We start from the raw sequence: 24,685 nt of genomic DNA, 5'->3' as shown, positions 1-24,685 counted from the left end.
AAGTTTTTCACAACATCTCCAACAACCCACCTATTTGAATGCATGTTCAACCTTGTTGGGTGTGGAGCCTGATTGTCTTCTGTATTCAAAGGTTTCAGCCGGATGTATATGCCAGGAAGACTATACACCCATCCACGTGGGTCAGTAAATTGCCTTGGTTGGGTGGTCTTGGGGCTAGCGGTCCCTCGGTGGGGGTTCGGGGGCAGTGCCCCCGAAGCTAAAAATAGATGTAAAATTGCCTTGTAAAAGTCTAGTAATTTCTAGTCAATCTGGACCGTTCATTAGGCAGATGAGCTGACGGTATAAGTTATGTTTAACTTAGTGTTTTTTTCCCTAGAATGTAACCCCTCACTATATATGAGGGAATTGTATTGTGTCTATGGATATCTATATTCTGAGTGAGGAAAAGAGAGAAGATTGAGAGCGAAGAGGGTGTTACAGTAGATGTGCTATAAGTTGTATCTCTTCAATTTGCTGGATAATATAATAAATGAAGGACTGGCTGTTTCTCCATGGATCTAGCCCAAACTGGGTGAACCACGTACATCTGTGTCTCTCTTGTTTTATGCGTTTTCTGTGTTTATATTTCTGCAATATTTTATGTGTTCCATTGCTCCGTAATATATAATTTTCTAAAAACTGGAATTAGAGCTGAAGGTCTATTTGACTGATAAACTCGCAAGAGAGAAGGGTTCTTGGTTTGAGTGGGAGCAATGGAGGAAGATGGTAGGTTTAGAGTCAAAAAATTCAATGGCCAAAACTACTAGCTGTGGAAGATGTAGATGGAAGATTATCTGTATGAGAGATATCTATACCTACCATTGAGCAGAAAGACAAAGAAGCCGACGAGTATGACAGATACAGAATGGGATATTCTAGACAGAAAGGCACTTGGAAGAATACGGCTATGCCTAGCGGCGTTAGTAGCATTTAATATTTCAAAGGAAACGACAACAGAGGGTTTAATGTCAGCATTGACCAAACTATATGAAAAACCCTCGGCCTCAAATAAGGTATTTCTTATGAAGTGTTTATTTAATATGAAGATGTCAGAAGGTGGATCTGTTGCAGATCATTTTAATCATTTTAATACAGTTACAAGTCAGTTAATTTCTGTAGGGGTAAATTTTGATGATGAAGTTAGGGCTTTGTTATTTTTCTGCTCATTGCCTGAAAGTTGGAATGGTTTAGTTATGGCCATTAGTAACTCTATCTCTGGATCTAGTACTTTAAAGTTTGATGATGTTGTCAGTGCAATACTTAACGAGGAAATGCGAAGGAAAAGCTTCGGTGAGACATCAGGTAATGCTTTGACTGCAGAGACTAGGGGAAGAAAAATGGAAAGAGGAAAGAGCCCAGGATATCGCAGTAAGTCAAGAAAAGGCAGATCCAAGTATAGATCGGGGATAGTGTGTTGGAAATGCGGGAAGGAAGGACACCTGAAGAAAGACTGCAAGTCTCGAAAGGGAAAAGAAGGAGATGTGCAACAAGAAACTAATCATGAAGCGAATGTAATAGGTGATGTGTTGCAATATTCTTTGATTCTTTCATTATAAAATATTATTGATGCCTGAGTGGTAGATTTAGGGGCCTCATTCCATGCCACACCTAATAAGAAACATTTTCATGATTATGTTCAAGGAGATTTTGGATAAGTTCGATTGGGTGATGATAAAACCTATAAAATCATTGGAATGGGTACAGTTTTCATAAAACAACAAAATGGAAATCAACGACTATTGAAGAAGATAAGGCATGTTCTAGATTTGAAGAAAAGTCTGATTGCAATAGGGCATTTGGGAGGTGAAGCTTGTGTAAGTACTTCCACAGATAAAACCTGGAAGGTCACCAAAGGATCCCTGGTAATAGCGAAAGGAGAAAAGGTTGGTACATTGTATTTATGCAATGGTACTTCTAATTTTGTTAATGCTTTAACATCTATAGGAGAAGATACAACATTGTGGCATCATAGGCTCAGGCACATGAGTGAGAAGGGGATGCATATTCTTCACTCAAAAAATTTGTTGCCAGGTTTGAAACATGTTGATTTAAAATTCAGTGAGAATTGTGTTTATGGAAAATAGAAGAGAGTCATATTCCTTAGAGTTGGGAAAGAAAAGAAGAGCGAAAAATTAGAGCTTGTGCATACAGATGTATGGGGACCTACTTAGGTATCATCTCTTGGTGGCTCTCATTATTATGTTACTTTTGTTGATGATGCAACCCAAAAAACTTGGATTTATTGTATTCGAAATAAATCTGATGTATTTGATACTTTCAAGAAATGGAAAGCTTTGTTTGAAAATGAGACAGGGAAAAGGTTGAAGTGTCTCAGATCAGATAATGGAGGTGAATATTGCAGCAAAGAGTTTGATAGGTACTGTTCAGAGAATGGAATTCGCAGAGAGAAGACAGTTCCAAGAACACCAAAAGAAAATAGTGTGTTAGAAAGGATGAATAGGAAAATCATGGAGCGTGCAAGGTGCATGAGATTGCACGCAAGATTGCCTTTACAATTTTGGGCAGATGCTGTAGATACTGTTGTTTATCTCATAAATAGAGGTCCTTCAAGTTCCTTGGATGGTGGTATTCCAAAGGAAGCATGGACAGGTAAAAAGGTAAACTACTCATTTTTAAAGACTTTTAGTTGTGAAGCCTTTATCCACATTAACAAAGAAAATAGAACAAATCTTGAGGCAAAATAAAAGAAATTTACCTTTATTGGATATGGTGTTAATGGTTTTGGTTATCACTTATATGATTATGAAAATCACAAAATCATTAGGAGCAAAGATGTAATATTCAATGAAAAGGTCATGTATAAGAATTAGTTGCAGGAAAAGAAACATGAAAAAGAAAATACAGAATACATAGTGCTTAACGATTTCACAGGAAAAGTGATGGTGCCTAAAAATCATAATGATCAACATCCAAAACAACAACCACAACAGGATCAAGCACTTCAAACACCTGAATGTGGTGTTAGAAGATCTACAAGGATAAGTAGACCCCCTGAACTATACTCTCCTTCATTATATTATGTATTGTTGACTGATTCTGGTGAACCAGAATGTGATGAAGAAGCAGTGCAAGTAGAAACCACGAAGAAGTGGGAGCAAGCCATGAAAGAAGAGATGGACTCCTTAGCACATAACCATACTTGGGACTTAGTCAGGTTGCCTTTAGGTAAAATAGCATTGCAGAATAAGTGGGTTCATAGGCTGAAGGAAGAAGATGGAGGAAAATAGAGGTACAAAGCTAGACTTGTGGTGCAGGGGTTTGCATAGAAGAAAGGTATTGATTTTGATGAAATATTTTCTCCTATTGTTAAAATGACTTCATTCAGAAATATTTTAAGTCTAGTAGCAGCTGAAGATTTTCATCTTGAGCAGTTAGATGTAAAGACAACCTTTCTCCATGGGGATTTGGAGGAAGAGATATATATGCAGCAGCCACAAGGATATGGGGTAAAAGGGAAGGATAAACTAGCGTGCAGGATGAAGAACAGCTTGTATGGCTTAAAACGAGCTCCAAGGCAGTGGTATCTAAAATTTGATAGGTTTATGTCTGAACAAGGTTATACTAGATGTCACTTTGATCATTGTGTTTAACTCAAAAGGCAAAATGATGGCAGCTATATTATATTGTTATTTTATGTAGATGATATGCTTGTTGTAGGTTCTAACATGCAGGAAATAAATGTGCTCAAAAGGAAATTGGCAAACTCATTTGCAATGAAGGATTTGGGTGCTACAAAACAAATCCTTGGTATGAGAATAACTAGAGACAGGAAGAATCACAAATTAACATTGTCTCAAAGTGAGTACATAGAAAAGGTGTTGAAAAGGTTTAATATGCATAATGCAAAACCAGTTAATATACCTTTGGCTAGCCATTTTAAATTAAGTAAGGAGGCGTATCCTAAGACTCAGGAAGAAATGGCTCATATGTCTAAAGTTCCATATGCATGAGCAGTTGGAAGCTTAATGTATGCAATGGTCTGCAAAAGGCCTGATATTGCACATGTAGTGGGAGTTGTAAGCAGGTACATGAACAATCCAGGTAAAGAACATTGGATGGCGATGAAGTGGATTCTCAGGTATTTGAGAGGTACCACAAATCAAGCATTATGCTTTGGTGGTTCAAACATTGCTCCACAAGGATATGTTGATGCAGATATGGAAAGTGATAGAGATAACAGGAGGAGAACAACAACGTATGTGTTTATTGTAGGTGGAACAGATGTCAGTTGGGTTTCAAAAATCCAAAGTGTTGTTGCACTTTCAACAACAGAAGCAGAGTATGTTACTGCTACAGAGGCTAGTAAAGAAATGATTTGGTTACAAAGGTTTCTGGATGAATTGGGCAAGAAGCAGGAGTTGGGCAGGTTATATAGTGACAGCCAGAGTGCCATACATCTTGCAAAGAACTCTGCGTTTCATTCCAAGACCAAACATATACAACTCAAGTACCATTTCATACGGTCAGCACTAGAAGATGGATAGTTGAAGCTGGAAAAGATACACACTAGACAGAATCTAGCAAATATGTTAACAAAAGTTGTAACCAAGGAGAAACTGAAAATTTGCTCAGTTTCAATTGGTCTTCAAGTATGATGAAGAAGATGAGAAACAACTAGGTCCAAAGTGGAGTCATTGTCTAGCAAATGAAGTAGCGGTGGAGTTGCTATAATCAGTCTCCAAGTGGGAGATTGTTGGGTGTGGAGCCTGATTATCTTCTATATTCAAATGTTTCAACCGGATGTATACCCCAGGAAGACTGTACACCCCTCCACGCGGGGTTGTGCGAGGGGGACTTGTCCCCCCCCCCCCCCCCCCCCGCGAGGGTCTTGGCGGATAAATCCCCCCGGCTGGGGGGTCCGGGGGCCAGCGATCCCTCGGCGGGGGTTCGGGGGCAGTGCCCACGAAGCTAAAAATAGATGTAAAATGGCCTTGTAAAAGTCTAGTAATTTCTAGTCAATCTAGGCCGTTTGTTAGGTGGATGATCTAACAATAGAAGTTATGTTTAATTTATGGTTTTTTTCCCTAGAAGGAAACTCCTCACTATATATGAGGGAATTGTATTATGTTTATGGATATCTGTATTCTGAGTGAGGAAAAGAGAGGAGATTGAGAGTGAAGAGGGTGTTACAGCGGATCTACTGTAGGTTGTATCTCTTCAGTTTGCTGGATAATATAATAAAAGAAGGATTAGCTATTTCTCCATGGATGTAGCCCAAACTCGGTGAACCACATATATCTGTGTCTCTCTTGTTTTATGCGTTTTCTATGTTTATATTTCTACAATATTTTATGTGTTCCATTTCTCCGTAATATATAATTTTCTAACAAACCTCTCTGTTCCTTATGGGAAAATATAAGCCTTCAGGCTTAGCTCTAAGACACCAGCCTGATCTATGATTTTTCCTTTATTTAGACATTTCTTTGAGACACCTGCAAGGAGACTTGAAAGAACTCGCACTGTCTTAGTTTGGAAACTGCCTCACTTGAGCTTGAAATGGAGAACTACCTTGCTTGAGTTTTCAAAGACTTCTCGTCCCTGAGCTTGCTAATTGTCTTCCTATGCATGAAGGAACATGGAAAATACTAAGACCAACTCACCTTACCTTACCCTCTTTTAAATTTGAAAAGAGTGCGAACAAGACCCCTAACGAATCTAATGATGAGAATGAATGGCTGCATGTGATAAGCAAGGTTCATGGACTGACACATGGTGATGAAACATTAACAGATTTTGATGTATTAGACAGGTAGACAAGATCTAGCATGAATCCCCAATTTCGTAATGCAGCCAGTGTAAATTCTGGGTTTTGCACTACGAAATCTCCTAACTACGAATCCCTGATTTCGTGGCGCACATAGTGTATTTTCTCGGTTTTGCGCTATGAAAACTCCTGGGTGATTTCATAGCGCATGTCACTTTTGAAATATTGAGGGATCAATGATAGCTAAGACAATATTGTTGTCCTTATTTGATGATGGGAATAAGACTCCACTCTATGATTTAGACTTCCTAAACAAAACAATAAAAATGACTTGACCAAGACTAACATAAAACTTTGGAACCATACCAGCTATCCAAATTCTTAGATATTTTTTTTTAGTGATAACAGGTGGGACAAGCATAAGCATGGTTTGTAAACACACACAAGAAAAAAAGCGTGACCTCAAGACAAGCAACAAACAATGTTCCCTGTGATGCAGGAAAGTGTTCCCTCTGCGGAGAAAGGCAACCCCTCTAGCCCTAGAGTGGGTCTAGTCACAAACAAGGACAGATCAACAATAGCTTTCCTTAAACAGTCATAGTTGGAGGCCTACCTCAACTAGTGGTCGATGGAGTTCCGTTGCACTGCTCTAGCTTCCGCTTCCTTCTCCTAACGAGTAATCAACCTGAAACAATGCAAAGGAAATACAACAAAGCACGTAACCAGAACAACAATGATCTATTTACTCACAAAGTCAAGAAGTCATGAGCTATTAAGTACATTACATACAAGACATAGGAAAACATCATTGATTGCATTAATTATGAAATAAGAGTAAGCTTACAACCAAATTCTTGATGTCACAAGCCTTCCCAGAAGAGATCCAACCAACATGTTCCTCAAGCATTCACTCTTGAAGATGGATCTCCCAACATACAAGTCTCTCTCACTCACAAGTTCTACACAAGATCAAAGGCACTTCACAACCTTCCCCGAGCTATCAACAATCCCACACTTGTCACACTCACACCAGCTATCTAACAAACTCACAAATACTAACAGCACTATCAGCAACCATTCCAAACACTAAAAACTCCAAAAACTAGTAATGCATAGCAATGGTGAGGGTTTAAATAGGAGAAGGAGTCTCCATGAAAGGCGGAAGAGTGAGCTTATCTCCAAGGAAGGTAGCACAAATGACAGAAAAACCACGCTAGAGAAAGGAGGGTGACATAAACTATGCCAACAAACAGGTCTGGAGTCATTTGGAAGGCCGACTGTTGGAACAAATTCGCCCAATTTGGATCATCATGGGCATATAACTGATCTTCCACGCTTACATCGCTATTGAATAATGTAGCTAGTTAAGTCATCGCTCAGATTACAAGCAACAGTCACGATGGCACATAAAATCCGACCATCACGGGAATCAGGTGTACTTCCGCGATGGCAGTGCTTCTAGAATGTTTTGGAGCACCCTTCAGCATGTTTCTTAAGCCAATAGATGTGATGAGGCAAAAACCTTTGGAAAAGTGGGTCATTTGGCAACATCAGAGAGCATTTGTCTAACATGAGCATGTACAAATTTGGACACATGAGACAGTTGGAAGACTGGAGTGAAGATAGTGAAAAATTACTGTGTAACAGATGCCCCCTAAAGTATGAAGCCCGAGAGAGTGGGAGGGGTGAAATGCTTTATGAAACTGACTGAACTGGAACACCATCTGGAAGAACCTGCACACAAGTACAACTGATATCTCTGATAATGAAGTACATGTAGTCTAGGCATGGGCGCAGCCATCCAAAAGACATACGAAATAGGTCTGTGGTATGGATGCAGCCAGCCAGCCAATAAGACCATGGTGATGATAAAGGTATGGTCGCAGCCATCTATGAAGACTCAGGTATGGTCGCAGCCATCCATCAATGAGTCATGTAATCATAAACCAATCCATGCAGCCCAAACATGTTTAATCTAAGTTCAAGGTCTTGAACCCATCCGCTAATAGTACAAATCCTAACATGTGAATAGATGTGCTGAGGTCGAGCATGATAGAACATCACTTGATTACTGGTCAATGATGAAAACCGTTAACAAGCACGAGAGAAACCACCAATAATGCTAATGGTTCTCAAGGTACTTCCTAGCACAATCCATGAAGTGTGAAGACGGAGATGAAGTCGAACACTCGTGGAATCACTCAATCGACGACCAATGATGAAATTCAACTGTCAGGTGTGAAGAACTTGCCATTGAGGCATGCAAACTCTAAGGTACCAAAGGGGATCTCTAGATCAATCTCCTAGATAATGAGCTGATGTCGACAGGAGACGACCCGTCGCAGGAGGGCCATAATGTTTCCCCCATCAATGACACGAGATGAGGAACAAGTTGTAGATGGTGAAACAAAGTAGCAGAGGAGAAGACGAGGGTGAAAACTGCAGAAGGATTATACTCTTGAACATGTCGGCGACACGACTCTGGAGGGTGGCAGCATTCAAATACCAAGGGATCAGAGGCTCGAAGGAGATGTCATGAATCGAATGGAATGAGGATAGAATGATAACTCAAACCCACGAAAGGCCAAATGACGATGTATGGATGTCCCAACCCGACAAGAAGCAAAATTGTCGATGCTCAAGAGTGACTAGCTGCTATAGACAATCAATGATAAATCTACTATTGAATCTAACCTAGTAATAATTTAACGAGCCCTAGGAAGGAGAAGCTCGAATCTCGTCATGATGACAAGTCTGATGTCATCAGGGTTTAACGAGTCTGACATAGGTAAAACTCGGAGTCTTTTTCATATTTAGAGAGTTTGAAAAAGACATGGAAAAGAAAACTCCAGGGGGGTTCTTTTTCGTAGATTTTTGTCTCTCAAGCCCAAAAAAGTATAAAACGATACTCAAAAGAACCGCCTGACCATTACGATCGAGGAGTACTTTTGGGTAACTAGTGACTTCGAGATGAAAAAGTAGAAAAGTGGTCGGAAGCATGTCGTTTCATAACCGGTAACAAGCTTGAAACGACAAAGGCCCGATAATCTTTTTGTGTTTAAATGGTCAGAAAAGAGCTTAAAGGCGACCGCCTCTTATTTATTTTAACGAGTCAAGAGGAAAAATTGGCTATCTTTTCGTCTTTAAATGATTGGAAAAGAGCTGAAAGCAGACCTCCATTTTTATTCTCTTTAACGAGATACTTGGAAATCTTTTCATCTTTTACAAGTCAGAAAAGAGCTTAAAGGAGACTCGTCCTGGAGGAATGAGTGGTATAAAGGGTAGCAACTGGTTCCGGCAATGGTGGAACTACTCAAAACATGTAATGGTCAAGAGGCTGGCTAATAAAACCACTCATCATTGTGGTTCCTCAGGAAAGGATAAACAATCAAGTGAAAGCATATGATCAACCAAACAGATGGTGGCGATCGAAATAACCAAGGCTCATATAGAAGAATTTAGTAGATAAAAATGACAATCACATGGTGTAAATCAGGTATGGGTTCATTTTTACACAAGCTTGAACCATGGAGAACTCTACTTGTATTCAGTTTCATGTTTACACAAGCTTGAAACGAAAAACTATGCTTGTTATAAGTTCGCATGCCCCTAGCAAATGAAAAACTATGCTTGTTATAAGTTCGCAAATCAAGGTACATGCCCCCCAAGCTTCATTGCATTCAACGAGGTGGATAAAATGAAGGTTCACATTCGAGATCTGGGAAGGACTCAACTTGGATTTTACGAGATCTTAATCAAAGACTTGATTTGGAAAGGGAGGAGTTGTTTCATTTTTTAATGAGGTGGACATAGTAAAAGAACTATCCTCATAACCCTTGTTTCATTTTTTAACGAGGTTGACATAAGATCAAGAAACTATCCTTAGGCACCTTGTTTCATTTTTTAACGAGGTCGACACAAGATCAGAACTATCCTCGAGCACCTTGTTTCATTTTTTAATGAGGTTGACACAAGATAAGAACTATCCTCAGACACCTTGTTTCATTTTTTAACAAGGTCGACACAAGATCAGAACTATCCTCAAGCACCTTGTTCATGGGCCACATGAGAACATGGCTCCCGAGAGGTCTTTGCGGGATGGAAGTAACACACTCTAGGAGGAATGCATGTCATGATGTACCAATGACAGATCGGGTTCCAATGCCCCCAGTACATGATGTACGAGACCATCTGCATGATCATCAGTAGAGGTGGAGATGGAATGGGTAGCCACATAATTGACCTATGGCAAAGAAGGTATTGCTTGCGAGCAAGAACCGATCGGGGACGACAGTTGCGCAGGAGGCACCGGGGGACTAAAGAATGATAACTGATCGATTGTCACCATTCTTTCATCGTGTGGAAAACAGACCACACGGAAAAGTGAAGAAACGAGGGCCCGCATGGCATAAACATAGTCACGGCCAAGGAGAAGACTGAAATCTAAAGCCCCTTAGACAACCATAACGATTATATAAACGGTTTCACCCCCCAAAGTAACAGGAAACTTTGGGAGGATCTGTAATGGTTGACTGGTTCCTCCGTCAAACACTAACAGATTCTGTGTGATTGGCACAAGCTGTGGGGAGTCCAAAGCTTTCCATGTAGTGGAAGGCATAAGACTGACAGATGCACCCTCATCCAAGAGAGTGCCAGGTAATGCCTTATCATAGGCATGTAGTGTAATCTGGAAAGGCACATGGGATGGAAGGCAGAATGTAGTCAAATGACTCCAGTTGAAGGAAACGACTGAACTACTTGGTGGGGGAATCGTATGATTGCCCCCCTAATCTACAGGAATCGAAGAAGGACTCCCTAGATCAGCTGGGATAGGAGTGTCATTCTCAAACTCAGGAGAATTTGACGAGACGAGAAGAACATGAGAATGACACTCTTCTGAAACAAAGTGATCAATAGGTGGTGAACCCAAGTTGACACTCTCACCGACCAATGGTTGGTCTGGAACAGGCTTAGCACGTCCAGGCTCAGAAGGAGGAGGATAGACAAGAGAAGAATTTAATTCAATCTCTTTGCCAACAGGGATAGTGTCTGACGAGAGCCTTTGATAACCAACAAGAAGTTGGGGTGAAGAAGCTGTAAGACTTTCCAAAATGGCGGAAGCTTTATCCATGAGTGGACAAAGGTGAAGGGGATGGTTGCCTTCACATAGCCTACAGGGGAATCGAATCTTCCCTTTCTTCTTACCGTTGCCAGTTGGTAGGGTAGCATCATCATGAGCTTTAGAGGACGATGAGGTATGAGTCAGATCGCAAGACCATACATCTAAGATCCTAGGGATACCAATACAATCACGAAGAAGATGGTCACCCTTGCACAATTTACAAGGAAACTTAACCTTCCGCTGAGGAGCAGAAGGTGTTCCGACCTAAGATGTACTTGCAACAATAGTTGCACAAGTGGCCTCATGTTTATCGGACTTATTTGTCTTCTTCATCTTCTTCTTCTTCTTCTTCTTAGTCTCCTGGTTACTAGATGTGAAACTATCACCAGGCGAAGGAGGAGAGAAGGAGGAAGAAACAAGGGAAGAAGGCATAGGCCCAACCTTGGAATCAACATGTTGTGGTTCAGACGAAGGAGATGGTGGAATAAGAGTCATGATGCTCGGGACCACCGAGGTTGAAAACAACCATACGGGCAAACCGATGGTTAACCCAGGCAAAGACAATGTTGCCATATACGGAGCACTGACATTTCCAGATGAAGGAAACGGACTAGGATTTCCATCTAGGGGAAAACCTTGGCCGATAGACTCAGGGAATTTTGCCATCAAGAACGAGCCTTAAAAACACTCTTATCACAACCAAGAACGTGAACTTTTACCAGGAATATTTCGTGGGCAGTAAATTTTATGACACAAGAACAAAACTGGACCTTTTCATGTTTCAAGGGTCGAGAAAAAGACGAAGAGGTGACTCTATCTCTTTCTATGTTTAATGAGCTTGAAAGGACAAGTGCTCAGATAGACCTTTTCTTTTAGGGAGTCCAAAAAGGAACAAAAGTGACTACTCTGGAGAAATAGGCAAAAGGTTTACCAGACAAATCCGTAAAACTGCATATACACCTTAGCAGTCATATGAAAACCAAGGACTTTCCATATGGCAGTAAATCTTCCTCAATGTTGTGTTCAGTGCGTTATGGCTTGTAAGGCGGCAGACAAGGCTTCCTATGGATAAAGGATGATAACCTAGTGGGGTTTCCCAACATATACTTGATGGTACATGGGAGCACAATTCCGTGCTATACCACTATTGAGTCACAGAAGGAGGAATCACCTAACCTTGAGTGGAAACAAAAGTGACTAGGTTTAACGACGCCGGAGCATGTCTCTAGCCTAGACCTCTAAATGGTGTGTGTTATGTTCCAATGCATTGTTAGGTTTCTTCAGTTCATTTTAGAGTTGATCTTGGATTATGTTTTAGTTTTCAGGCCTTACCGTATGTATATCAAAAACCTAGGATGCAGCTAGAATGAGTAAAGCATCTTTCATTTCGATGAACACCTACTTACAGAAAGGTAGAGAGTTCATTCCCAAACCAAGACAAGCGAATGCAAACACTAATAAACACAATGCATCGATACACCAATCTCACGATGCATCGATACTACTAATGAAAGATTTAAAATTTTCTTTCCAATTTCTCAAACATGAAAATTTGTAATGAAAATGTATTTTCACTTTCGTATGCTAAATGAATGCAAAATTTTTTGATTTTGATGCCTCTAATCTAAAAGAAACCAATAAGAAACAAACAAATGTGGAAAAATGGTTGATCCAAACAATTGTAATCTATGTCCAGGTAGTGAAGAGAAATCGAATCAATGTCGAGATTGGTCCAATAACAATCACTAAACAATCAACCAAAAGTAAGCAAAGGGGAAGGCTCAATAAAACCAACAGCAAGCAGCAAACGAATCTTTGCAAATGGGCAACCAAGTGAAATTGATCCAAAAGACTTGAAACAATGAAACTAGGTCACGAAGCAAGAAAAACAAGATTCATTTTAAAAAGCTCACAAGAGAGTGCCTCAACCTCTAATCAGTGAAAAACAAGTTATCAAACAAGTGAGAACAGCAAGGGACTAGCAAGACTGATGGATTCAAGAGGCAGAATTGAAAAAATCAATTCTATAGTAATCAGCGCGGGTGATACACAAGCAACAAGTGCTAATAAAGAGCACACTGTAGCAAGAAAGCGATGTGAACACGTAAGTACATGACTTTTCTGCGATGGCCCGATTTACAGAACCATCACGACTGTTAAGCGTAATTACGCGATGACAGTGTGACTGGCAAATTAAAAGATGCGATGATGTTCAAAACAGTAACAGGCGAACCAAAAACTCCCAAATCAAATACAATCAATCTTTAATCAAATAAGGGAATTTCCCAGATCAGGCCAGGAAGCTCAGAAGATAGATAACTAATCCCCAAAACTTCAAAAGAGACCAAAACAAAAAATCAAGACAAGAGTAAACAAGAAAAGAACAAAGGCCAAAACTCCCTAGTTGAGTCACCAATTTGTGATGCAGGAAAGTGTTCCCTCTCCGAACAGAGGCAACCCCTCTAGCCCTAGAGTGGGTCTAGTCAAAAACAAGGATAGATCAACAATAGCTTTCCTTAAACAGTCATAGTTGGAAGCCTACCTCAACCGGTGGTCGATGGAGTTCCATTGCACTGCTCCAGCTTCTGCTTCCTTATCCTAATTGTTGTGGGGAAAAGTATCCAACACGGAATGACCCTATCCCACTCTAAGGGTGATAGTTCCTTAGCAACAACTGAAGCAAAGCTATCTAAGATTACTTCTTTATGACATGCAAAAGAGGAAAGGAAGAGATCCACTTACCGATGTCTTGCGCAAATGGTCGATCCAATCTTCTCTCTTTGCCGCTTGCTCCCAGCTCCAAGTCTTTTCACGGGCCCAGCTACACGAGATCCTGCAAACAAGACAAGAAAAGGAAACTACAAGAAGCATGCATTCATAATCGATTCAAGGATTAGCATAAATCAAATACGCAAGTAAGACAATACATCATTGAAACACATGCGAATAGAAGAACCTCAAATGCTTTATTAATGTAAGAAAGTAAGGTTCAGGCAGTGATACAACCGTAAGAGGTCCAATCCAGCATCACCTTCCCGACGGAAAGAAATCTCCTCTTCACCTCCCTCAAGCAATCACCCAATACTCACAACTGTAAACAAACAGCAATTCTTTGCACTAAATTCCGGCCTCCAGATCCCATGGGATGAGATCCTTATATAGAGTTTTGGAGTGAAGATAAGTCAGCTTGATGTGTGACTGTTGTCCTCTTCAACCCCAGTTGTTCTTTTAGTTCTTGAGTCCACTCGGAGATTCTACCTTCCACTTGGAGTTTTAGAACCTCTTTACTCATCATTAGGCGAATCTTTTGATCCAAGTGTCATTTTGGAAGCTTCCTGGGCACTGGCACATTGAGGAAAGATTCCTCCACATGTTCAAGTATGCTCAGCGCAGGTAGCCTTTGATGAACTTGACATTCAGCGCAGGTACACCATGGAGCAGTTGACATTCAGCGCAGGTGCTCAGTGGAGCAGTTGACATGATCCAAAATTGACCTGTTTTTGAGTGTTTTTCAATGGAGAACTGTTTTGCAGTGTTGTGGTTTGCTGACCTTGTTCCTCTAAGGGTAAGAACAACATGTTTAGGGACTTTGGATCCCTCAGATTATTGACATTTCATGCTTCATGCTGTAAGGCACAAAAATGTCTATAACAGTTGCCCCCTAAAGTATGAGGTCGTTTATCTGGTGAAATGCTTTATTAGGAGCATCCGAAGTTCATTCAATCGACGGGAGGTGACCTGTAACAAAATACAATACAATACATTATTTTTCATACTTGCTTTCATGATCTAGCTGATGCGGGCATTTCCCATGCTCAGCTTTATAAATACATTTTCTGTACATAAACAGACGATCGTCTGATAGTAGACTGAAAATTCTCTGCTTAAATTATCATCCTTTTAGTAGGATGATCATCTGCTGCACATATCTATGTCATTATCTCCTGAATATATATCGCAGCCCGGATGGATGAAACTAGATCCGGGGTCTTCAAACTTGTCCGATCTTCACTCTAAGTACAAGTCGATCCATGTGAGAATTTCTTGGAGTCGAACATGGAAAGACATCGCTTGATTACCAGCCAATAATGTGAACCGTTAACAAGCACGAGAGGAATCACCGATAATGATGATGACCCTCAAGGTACTGCAGCACAATTCACGTGGTGTGAATATGGGATTTGGCGTCGAACACCACGCAAAGTCTCCCGGTCGAAGGTCATTAATGTATACCTGTCGCCGGAAGTGAGAAACTTGCCATTGAGGCATGCAAGCTTCAAAGTACTGAGGGGGTGTTCCTAGATCAACTTCTTGGATAATGAGCTGATGTCGACAAGAAGCGATCCATCAAAGGAGGGCCTTAATGAATCCCACATCAGTGACACGGAACGGAGCTGGTGTTTGTGATGATGGTGAAAACGATCTGCAAAATATGATTCAGGGTGGCGGTCATGAAATGATGAAAGATGATGTATGGCAGTGGATGGGACCCGGTTGACACTCTCTGAATGACATCTCTTGAACATATAACGACATTGATGTGATGGATCGGTAGCATTACCCCAAATGTGGATGGTATGGCGAGACCATGGTGCGGTGAATGAAAACAACCCAACCCGATGTTTTACGGAGGCAAAAGTGTCATGTTCAAGAGCGACTTGCTACCATTAAGATTTGAGGTTCTCCCAATTTTTCCCCAGTCATTTCTGACCAGTACCTCTTTATTTTTGTCAAGCTTGAGGAGGATAACATATGCTTGTTCTATAACCTGCCCTTCGGGCAAGCCCATCGCTATGTTTTAACGAGCCTAGCGATAGGGAAACTCGTTCTCGTCTAAAGACAAGTTTGTCGCTATTCAATATCTTTAACGAGCCTAGCGACAAAGACAACTCGGTCCTTTTCATTTTTAGAGAGTCTAAAAAGGGTACATAAAGTTAACTCCAGAGGTCCTTTTTCGTCATCTAATCCCTTAAGTCTGAAAAAGTATAAAACAATACAGAAGGGATGAATGTTCGATAGCTTTATCGAGCCGATCTAGACAAGCGCTCGATCTTTTTGTGCAATAATCCCTCAGGTCCAAAAAGATTAAAATCTAGAGGAGGGATAGCTCTTCCTGTCCTTTTAACAAGCTGGAAGGCCAAAACTCGGCAAACTTTTCATATTTTATGAGTCAGTGAAAAGAGCTCAAAGAAGACTTGTATTTTGAGGAACGAGTGATAAGCAGGGATAGCAGCAGATTCCAGGTACAGGTTGGAATTTTCCAATCATGGCAGTGTCATAAGGATGGCTAGGTGAAATCACTCTTCGCAGCTGTTCCTCAAAATAGGTAAACAATCAAGTGGAGGTGAATGATCGGCCAAATGAAAAGTGGAGGTGATGGTGCAAACACGACCAAGGCTTTTATGGCTGATGAATTTACGGTCTCAAATGGTTATTTACCGGTTCATTTTTCTGGATGAGCTTGAACTCTGGAGGAAGCTTGCTCACATGCTTATGTTTATTTTTTAACGAGCATGAATTCCGCGTTAAAACTGCTCGATTTTACGTTTATTTTTTAACGAGCATGAACTTTGCCAAAACTGCTCGTTTATTTTGCATGCCCCCAACATCATAATAACGCATGTCAAAGGAGGGTGCCCCCCAAGCTTCATTGCATTCAACTTGGTGGTTGGAATGAAGGTTTACCTTTGAATTTTGAAAAGGGGATTTGTTTCATTTTTTAATGAGGTTGACATAGTAAAAGAACTATCCTCATGACTCCTTGTTTCATTTTTTAACGAGGTTGACACGAGATAAGAACCGTCCTCGGGGCCCACTGTATTTACAGTATTTCCATTAGGGCGATGATCCATGTTGACAAAATATTTAAGAATCTTCTGAATCCGTTGGATATAGAAGATTTCATATTGTAGGTTTCCACTATGGCTACTTCCGCCAGATTACCTGCCGGCGGTAGGGCAAAAGTACCCATTAAGGCAGGGTCTTTTAGGAGACCTACTCCAATATTTTGGAGCGATTGATTACTTTCATGGATCATTGTGCTGCTTCCCGTAACTTGAGAACTGTTGGGGAGAAATGTTTGTTGGTCGACGATTGTAATTTTTCCTTGAAAAGGAAATACAATCCTCCTGAAGTAGGTCGACACAACTGCAGCCATGGCATATATCCAAGGCCTTCCGAGTAGGATGTTGTAATCGAGGTTTCCGTCGATTACTTCCACATCAACTTCTACTGTTTTGCCCCCCAGTTCAACTTGCAAGTTACTTAAAATCCCGTATGGAGTGTATGATCGTCCATCAAATGCTTTTAACATCATTGACGATTTCGACAAGGGTGGTGAGCCTAAATTTTTCTAGCAACTCATCGACATAAGACATGTAGATGCCCCCTCATCAATAATTGTTCGATGAATAGTTTTGTTGAGGGCTTTCACTTGAATAAGGAAAGCTAGTTGAGCTGGTATCTGAGGGTCATATCCTTTATGATCAAAGGCCACAAGATTGGAATCCATTGGGCCAATCCCACCTATGGCTGATAATAAAGCTTGCTCTTGGGAGGTGCAATTTTGCGCTACTTCAAGTGTCGACATAGTGGACGACGATTGGGCCAAGTCCTCTACTATATTATAATCCTGTGTTATTTTTTCACGAGGATCAAATGTCGATTTGTGTACTACTCCCTTTGGCGACTTCATCATTGGCTTAGGAACGATGGGTGGCACAACTTTGGTCAAAGTTGTCGTTGAACTACTAGGTTGTTTATTTGCCTTGTTGTTCAACTTCTTTGGATTCCTGTAATCTTTATTCCTTGTCAAAGCATTATTCTGCTGCTTTGAGGTAGACAACATAAGCACTTGGGATCGGGAAGCATTTCGATTAGCAACCAGATTTTTTCCTGGGTTAGGAAACGGATCAGTCAATACTGCTGGGGTTTTCGAACTCTTAAAGAGTTTCTTAACTTCAGCTATATGTGGACAATCTTTCGTCCAATGATCCTCATCGCATATATGACACCCTGTCGGCGGTTTCCCTTTCCTTTTCCTTTTCTTCTTGCCCCCTGGTTGCTTCAGTTGTTTGCCCTTGTCGGTCGACATGGCATTTACTTCTGAGGCAAGAAGTTCCTCATTTGCATTTTGACTAGAAATTTTGCATTTGCCAGTCACGCCATTACTGGCGTGAGAGTCAGTATTCGATTTAGGAGGAGGAGGAATTGAAAATTCAGGTCTAGGGGCGTCAGGTATTTTGTCGTAGAGCGTGCCAGACTGAGTATATACTAAGTCTAAATATTGAGCGCGAGCAATGACTTGCTCCTCTGTTACGACTCCTCCCTTGGCCACATCTTCCGTTATAGCCGGAAGTAACGACTTTATAAACCATTCAGCTAACAGCTGATCGGGAACGTATGTTTTCACCATCCTACGACGACGACGCCACTCATGTATATGATCAGATATGTGAGTAGCTGTCGTTTGTTTGAAGTTGGTCAGTATTTCGGTTCCTGTTTCATACCTGATTGGTAATTGAAAATGGGTTAAGAAAGTCGTGGCTAGGGAGCTGAAATTGTCGAAAGAGGCTCTTGGCAATTCAATGTACCATTTAGCGCTGGACCTGTCAATGTCCTCTGGAAGAGGCGAAGTCTTGTCAAATCATCATTTAGAGTGTTCGATGAACACCACAGATGAAAAGTCATGACGTGATTCGACGGGTCTTCACCTGGATTTCCATTGAATTTAGGAATGTCCGATGGAAGTTTATGCGGAATCGCTGGCCACCAAGGGGCATAAGCAATTGGAGCATTCGTCAGCCAGTTTAGATCTAGCAATTCTAGAGTTGCTACAAAGGGCAACTGTTGGTTCAGGTTAGGCGAAGCATATCCAGGATAAGATGGTATCGCCTGAGCAATGGGTCTTTGCAGACCAGCATAATGCTGACAACTTTGACAAAGTTGATGGGCATAACCATTATAGCATGGTTGCCCATTACTTACAAAGACTTGTTGCTCAGGTCCTTGATATGATTGCTGGAATGGCGGTTGTTGAGATTGAACCAGCTCTGGTTGTTGGACCATTTGTTGTTGACCAATACTGGATGATTGACCAAGATGAGGAGTCACAGTACTTGTTTGAGCCTGAGTCGCTCCAGATAAGGAGGCACTACCCTGAGATTGTGATTGAGCCGCTGAGACAAGAGGTTGTTGTATTACAACAGGTAGCGCTTGTACTTGCGACGCATTCGCCATAGCAGGTGTGGTGGGAATATTCGACACAGGGTGTACTGGTTGCATTGAATATGCAACTCCTGATCGTTGAGGCAGTATTGGTACCCAACCGCTAGATGTAATTCTAGTTTGACCTGATCCTTGTTGTAAACTCTCATATGGTTGTTCTCTAGGAGGGAACAATGAAAGAGCATAATTCCCTCCACATGGTGGAAATCCAGTACTTAAAGGGTAAATTGGCCTTTGAAGACACATTGGATCAATTTGTTGAGTTTCAACATAAGAAGTACCAGATGATAATCTGGATGAAGAAATAGGAACTAACCATATTGTCGTCCCTGATTGGACTCCGGCTTGTTGTTGACAATTTGCCGGGACAGATGGTATACCAGCGAACATCGTTGGAGTAGCAGCAGGAAGTTCTGCTGCTGCTGTGTCAGACGACACAATCCTAGATGTCGACGGTTGTTCAGACATATCTAGTCTATCCAAAAGATTTCTTAGCGATTCTACAAGAACTTACGATGCCAAAAGACTAACTTCGAAGATCAACGCAGGAATAGGAGGTGATTATGTTCCGTTTAAAATGAATTTTATATGATGACGCTTTAGACACAACTTGCTTTTTCACTTTTTAAGAGTCGAGAAAAAGCTAAAGATGACTCTAGTCTCCTTCGATGTATTAACGAGCCCGAAGTGACAAATGCTCGGATGGACTTTTTCAGTTATAGAGTTTGAAAAAGGCCAAAAGAAACTACTCTGGAGTTCTAGGCAGAGGGTGTGCCAAACCTTTCGCGAAACCACAGAATACGTTTTACGGTACGAGTGGTCGATCTTCGTGAATGATGTGTTCACTGCATCGCGATCAGTGGGGCGGACGACACGGCTTCCTATGGATAAAGGCTTTGTTCCTATAGGGGTCTCCCAATATACGCGACAGTACGCGGGAGCACAAGTCCGTATTAGTGCTATCGTCCCTCAGGAGGAATCACCCACCTTCGTAGAGATCGACAGTCACTATGTTTAACGACGCCGAAACACGTCTCTACCTAGACCTCTACTGTGTTTCGTTATGTTTCAAAGCATTGTTATGTAAATTCAGTTCGTTTTAGGTTGATCTTGCTTAGCAGTTTGCCTTTATGGATCACCACGTGATGTATGATACAACTCCTAAATGCAGTCTAAGAATGATAAGCAAGCTTTTTCAATTCTTTCAACTTATGAAAATCTTAACTACTGAGGGAAAAGAAAGACATCATCTTTTCAAACAGATCATAGAGCACACACTGATGCACTTTTCCTAAATCGACATGCAAACGGTCAAAATGCACATGCACAATGCAAGTATTTCTTTTCTTCTTCCTTAATGTTGATGTATTACAGAAAGAAAGCTGTTGTATAATTTTGAATTCAATTTCAAGCGAAAGCAAACAAGTTTTTGTCCAATAATCAAAATAACACCTGAAGATTCACTCATTTCAACACAAGAAATACTAAAATTCAAACCATATAACGAAAGCAAATGCTCAAGCAGCTATGAACAGCAATAAACTAGCTCTTAGAATCACAACGACACTTTATCACAGGTCTAGATCCAAGAGGCCACAGCAAGACTTAGTTCACTTTCGCTACGGGAAACTGTGAATGAAAGTAAGAAATACAATAAGAACAATCACGGTTTCTTCATACAACTGAGGCGGAATGATGGCAAAGAAAGATAGTTTCAGATGGGTATACAGGTTGACAACAGGCTGCAAAAACACTACTGAAAACTGGGCAACAGAAAGCAGGGAACCCCAGTTGCACAATGCAAAACTGGTTCAGCGTAGGTAGGACACTGTCAGTTTGACATTCAGCGCAGGTAGCCCCTTCGGGACCTGCGTTGCAACGCAGGTAGCCTTCATTGCAGCTGCAATGAAGAGAAAACTTTCGTCTCTCTCAGATTCCGGGTCACAGTTTGCTCAAAAATCAATGGTTTTTGGCCAAATCAGAGGCTATCAGTCAAGTATACACTAGAGGATGATTAAGGAAGATGAATACTATCACAAAGAGCTAAAAAGAGTCCTTGTGGATCAGCTCTTCAAATCATAAACATGCCCAGAACTGAGCTAGAGTAGTTGCCCTCTACTTTGCATTCGAAGGATTCGAATGCAGTTCGATTCGGTACTCCCTTTGTTTAGGAAATGAATAGCAAGAAACACAAGCTACCAACAAGACACGATCCCCAGCGGAGTCGCCAGTCTGTTGTGGGGAAAAGTATCCAACACGGAATGACCCTATCCCACTCTAAGGGTGATAGTTCCTTAGCAACAGCTGAAGCAAAGCTATCTAAGATTACTTCTTTATGACATGCAAAAGCGGAAAGGAAGAGATCCACTTACCGATGTCTTGCGCAAATGGTCGATCCAATCTTCTCTCTTTGCCGCTTGCTCCCAGCTCCAAGTCTTTTCATGGGCCCAGCTACACGAGATCCTGCAAACAAGACAAGAAAAGGAAACTACAAGAAGCATGCATTCATAATCGATTCAAGGATTAGCATAAATCAAATACGCAAGTAAGACAATACATCATTGAAACACATGTGAATAGAAGAACCTCAAATGCTTTATTAATGTAAGAAAGTAAGGTTCAGGCGGTGATACAACCGTAAGAGGTCCAATCTAGCATCACCTTCCCGACGGAAAGAAATCTCCTCTTCACCTCCCTCAAGCAATCACCCAATACTCACAACTGTAAACCAACAACAATTCTTTGCACTAAATTCCGGCCTCCAGATCCCATGGGATGAGATCCTTATATAGAGTTTTGGAGTGAAGATAAGTCAGCTTGATGTGTGACTGTTGTCCTCTTCAACCCCAGTTGTTCGTTTAGTTCTTGAGTCCACTCAGAGATTCTACCTTCCACTTGGAGTTTTAGAACCTCTTTACTCATCATTAGGCGAATCTTCTGATCCAAGTGTCATTTTGGAAGCTTCCTGGGCACTGGCACATTGAGGAAAGATTCCTCCACATGTCCAAGTACACTCAGCATAGGTAGCCTTTGATGAACTTGAAATTCAGCGCAGGTACACCATGGAGCAGTTGACATTCAGCGCAGGTGCTCAATGGAGCAGTTGACATGATCCAAAATTGACCTGTTTTTGAGTGTTTTTCAGTGAAGAACTGTTTTGCAGTGCTGTGGTTTGCTGACCTTGTTCCTCTAAGGGTAAGAACAACATGTTTAGGGACTTTGGATCCCTCAGATTATTGACATTTCATGCTTCATGCTGTAAGGCACAAAAATGTCTATAACACTAATGAGTAATCAACCTAAAACAATGCAAAGGAAATACAAAAAAGCACGTAACCAAAACAATAATTATCTATTTACTCACAAAGTCAAGAAGTCATGAGCTATCAAGTACATTACAAACAAGACATAGGAAAACATCATTGATTGCATTAATTATGAAATAAGAGTAAGCTTACAACCAAAGTCTGGACGTCACAAGCCTTCTCAGAAGGGATCCAGCCAGCATGTTCCTCAAGCATTCACTCTTAAAGATGGATTCTCCAACATAAAAGTCTCTCTCACTCATAAGTTTTACACAAGATCAAAGGCACTTCACAACCTTCCTCAAGCTATCAATGATCCCACACTTTTCACACTCACACCAGCTACCTAACAAACTCTCAAATACTAACAGCATTATCAGCAACCATTCCAAAGACTAAGAACTCCAAAAACTAGCAATGCATAGCAATGGTGAGGGTTTAAATAGGAGAAGGAGTCTCCATGAAAGGTGGAAGAGTGAGCTTATCTCCAAGGAAGGTAGCACAAATGATGGAACAACCACGCTAGAGAAATGAGGGTGACATAAACTATGCCAATAACCAGGTCTGGAGTCATCTGAAAGGCTGACTGTTAGAACAAATTCGCCCAATCTGGATCATCGCAGGCACAGAACTGATCTTCTGCGCTGACATCACTATTGAATAACGTAGCTAGTTAGGTCATCGCTCAGGATTACAAGTGACAGTCGTGCTGGCACATAAAATTTGACCATCGTGGGAATCAGGTGTACTTCCATGATGGCAGCGCTTCTGGACTATTTTGGAGGGCCCTTCAGCATGCTTCTTAAGCCAATAGATGCGATGAGGTAGAAACCTTTGGAAAAGTGGGTCATTTGGCAACATCAGAGAGCATTTGTCTAACATGAGCATGTACAACTTTGGACACATGACACAGTAGGAATACTGGAGTGAAGATAGTGAAAAATTACTATGTAACATTCCCACCAAACACCAAACCTATTCCCTGACACCACACAGGCCCACAATGCAATCGAAACCCACCCAACCCGAACCAAAAAAGAAAACGCCTACTATCAATGATCCTACTGTAGGTTCACTAACGGTAACCTTGTTGCAACTTCTCCTTCCTCTAAATGATAAGGTTCAATGAAATTCTCATGACGTCAACGGCGACGAGCCACCATCATTGACGTAATCTAAACACCTCGCTGGATCATTTTGTCGGTAGGAGCGACAGGTGGTGTGTACAAAGGGAAGGGACGTAGTCAACACCAGTTGATGACACATGCTTACTAGGAATTCCTTGTTGAAGACCAATAATTACAATGTTATATCCCCATCATGATGCAATTTGAGAAGATTTCCCAATCTTGTCGAAGGAGGAAGAAAAACTCGTTGGTTGCATTAGTGTCGCACGCATGCAGCCCAGAACATCTAAGGGCATCACAGACTTATTATTGCCTCAAACTTCCATGGCCTAAATGACCATAGTCCCTCTAAAAAGCTAGTCGTGAAGGGGAAATTCCACGTAGCTAGTTAGTAGGCTAAGGTCTCGTTTGTTATTGGAATTAACTAGACAAATTGCTCCACCAACTAAGAACATCCATGTACCGCTACCCATCGAATCTAGAAAGAGCTCTCAATTTTTCAATCCTTACTATGTTTGGACCTGGTAAGTTTCCCTATGTTGAGTCAAATTAAGCCGCAGGATCCACTCCTAGTGGTGCCCTTGTTATAGACATTTTTGGGCACTGCAACCCCAAGCATAAAATGTACATAAACCAAGGGCCCCTAAGTCCCTAAAAGTGTTGTTCCAACCCCTAAAGGAATAAGGTCAACTGATTACAGCTTCTCCCAAAAGTTCTCCATGAAAAAACACTCAGAACTGGTCAAAACAGGATCATTTCACCTGCTCCATAGGCAAAGTGAGTTGCATCTCACCTAAGTACACTCAGTGGGTGTGTTGCATTTCAAAAATCCCTTCTATCGGGTGCGATGGGCGAGAAGAGACAAATGGCAGTGTCAATCTGCGAGGTGGAGAAGCATGGAATCTTCCAAAAACTTCTCCTGTGACACTTGCCTCTCTGAATTCGACCAAAGATGAGTAAGAGATCATCAATCTCCAAGTGGAAGCAAGAACTATCAGAGGGAAGACACTAATCAAATCACAAGCTGACTCATCTCCCTTACAGATATCTATATATGGATCCCTCATCCCAGAGATCCAGAGGCTAGAATTTTGCATCTTGTAAGGAATTGTTGTTGGTTTCTTGAGACAACATCATACTGTTGGGTGATCTAAGCTTTGCATGAGGTGAAGAAGGGCTT

At 41.2% G+C, this 24,685-nt stretch overlaps 1 pseudogene; it reads right to left on the bottom strand.

Annotated features, from left to right (window-relative positions):
• Nucleotides 1-23,439: 23,439 nt before the first annotated feature.
• LOC149157460 (18S ribosomal RNA) lies at nucleotides 23,440-24,117 on the bottom strand (annotated as a pseudogene; the record flags this gene model as incomplete).
• Nucleotides 24,118-24,685: the final 568 nt, after the last annotated feature.

This window comes from Pinus tabuliformis, chromosome 5_2 (assembly GCF_031772625.1).
Source record: "Pinus tabuliformis cultivar Carrire ecotype Pingquan chromosome 5_2, CPIR1, whole genome shotgun sequence".
Lineage (NCBI taxonomy): Eukaryota > Viridiplantae > Streptophyta > Pinopsida > Pinales > Pinaceae > Pinus > Pinus tabuliformis.
This window is presented reverse-complemented; position numbering and strand designations above follow the sequence as displayed.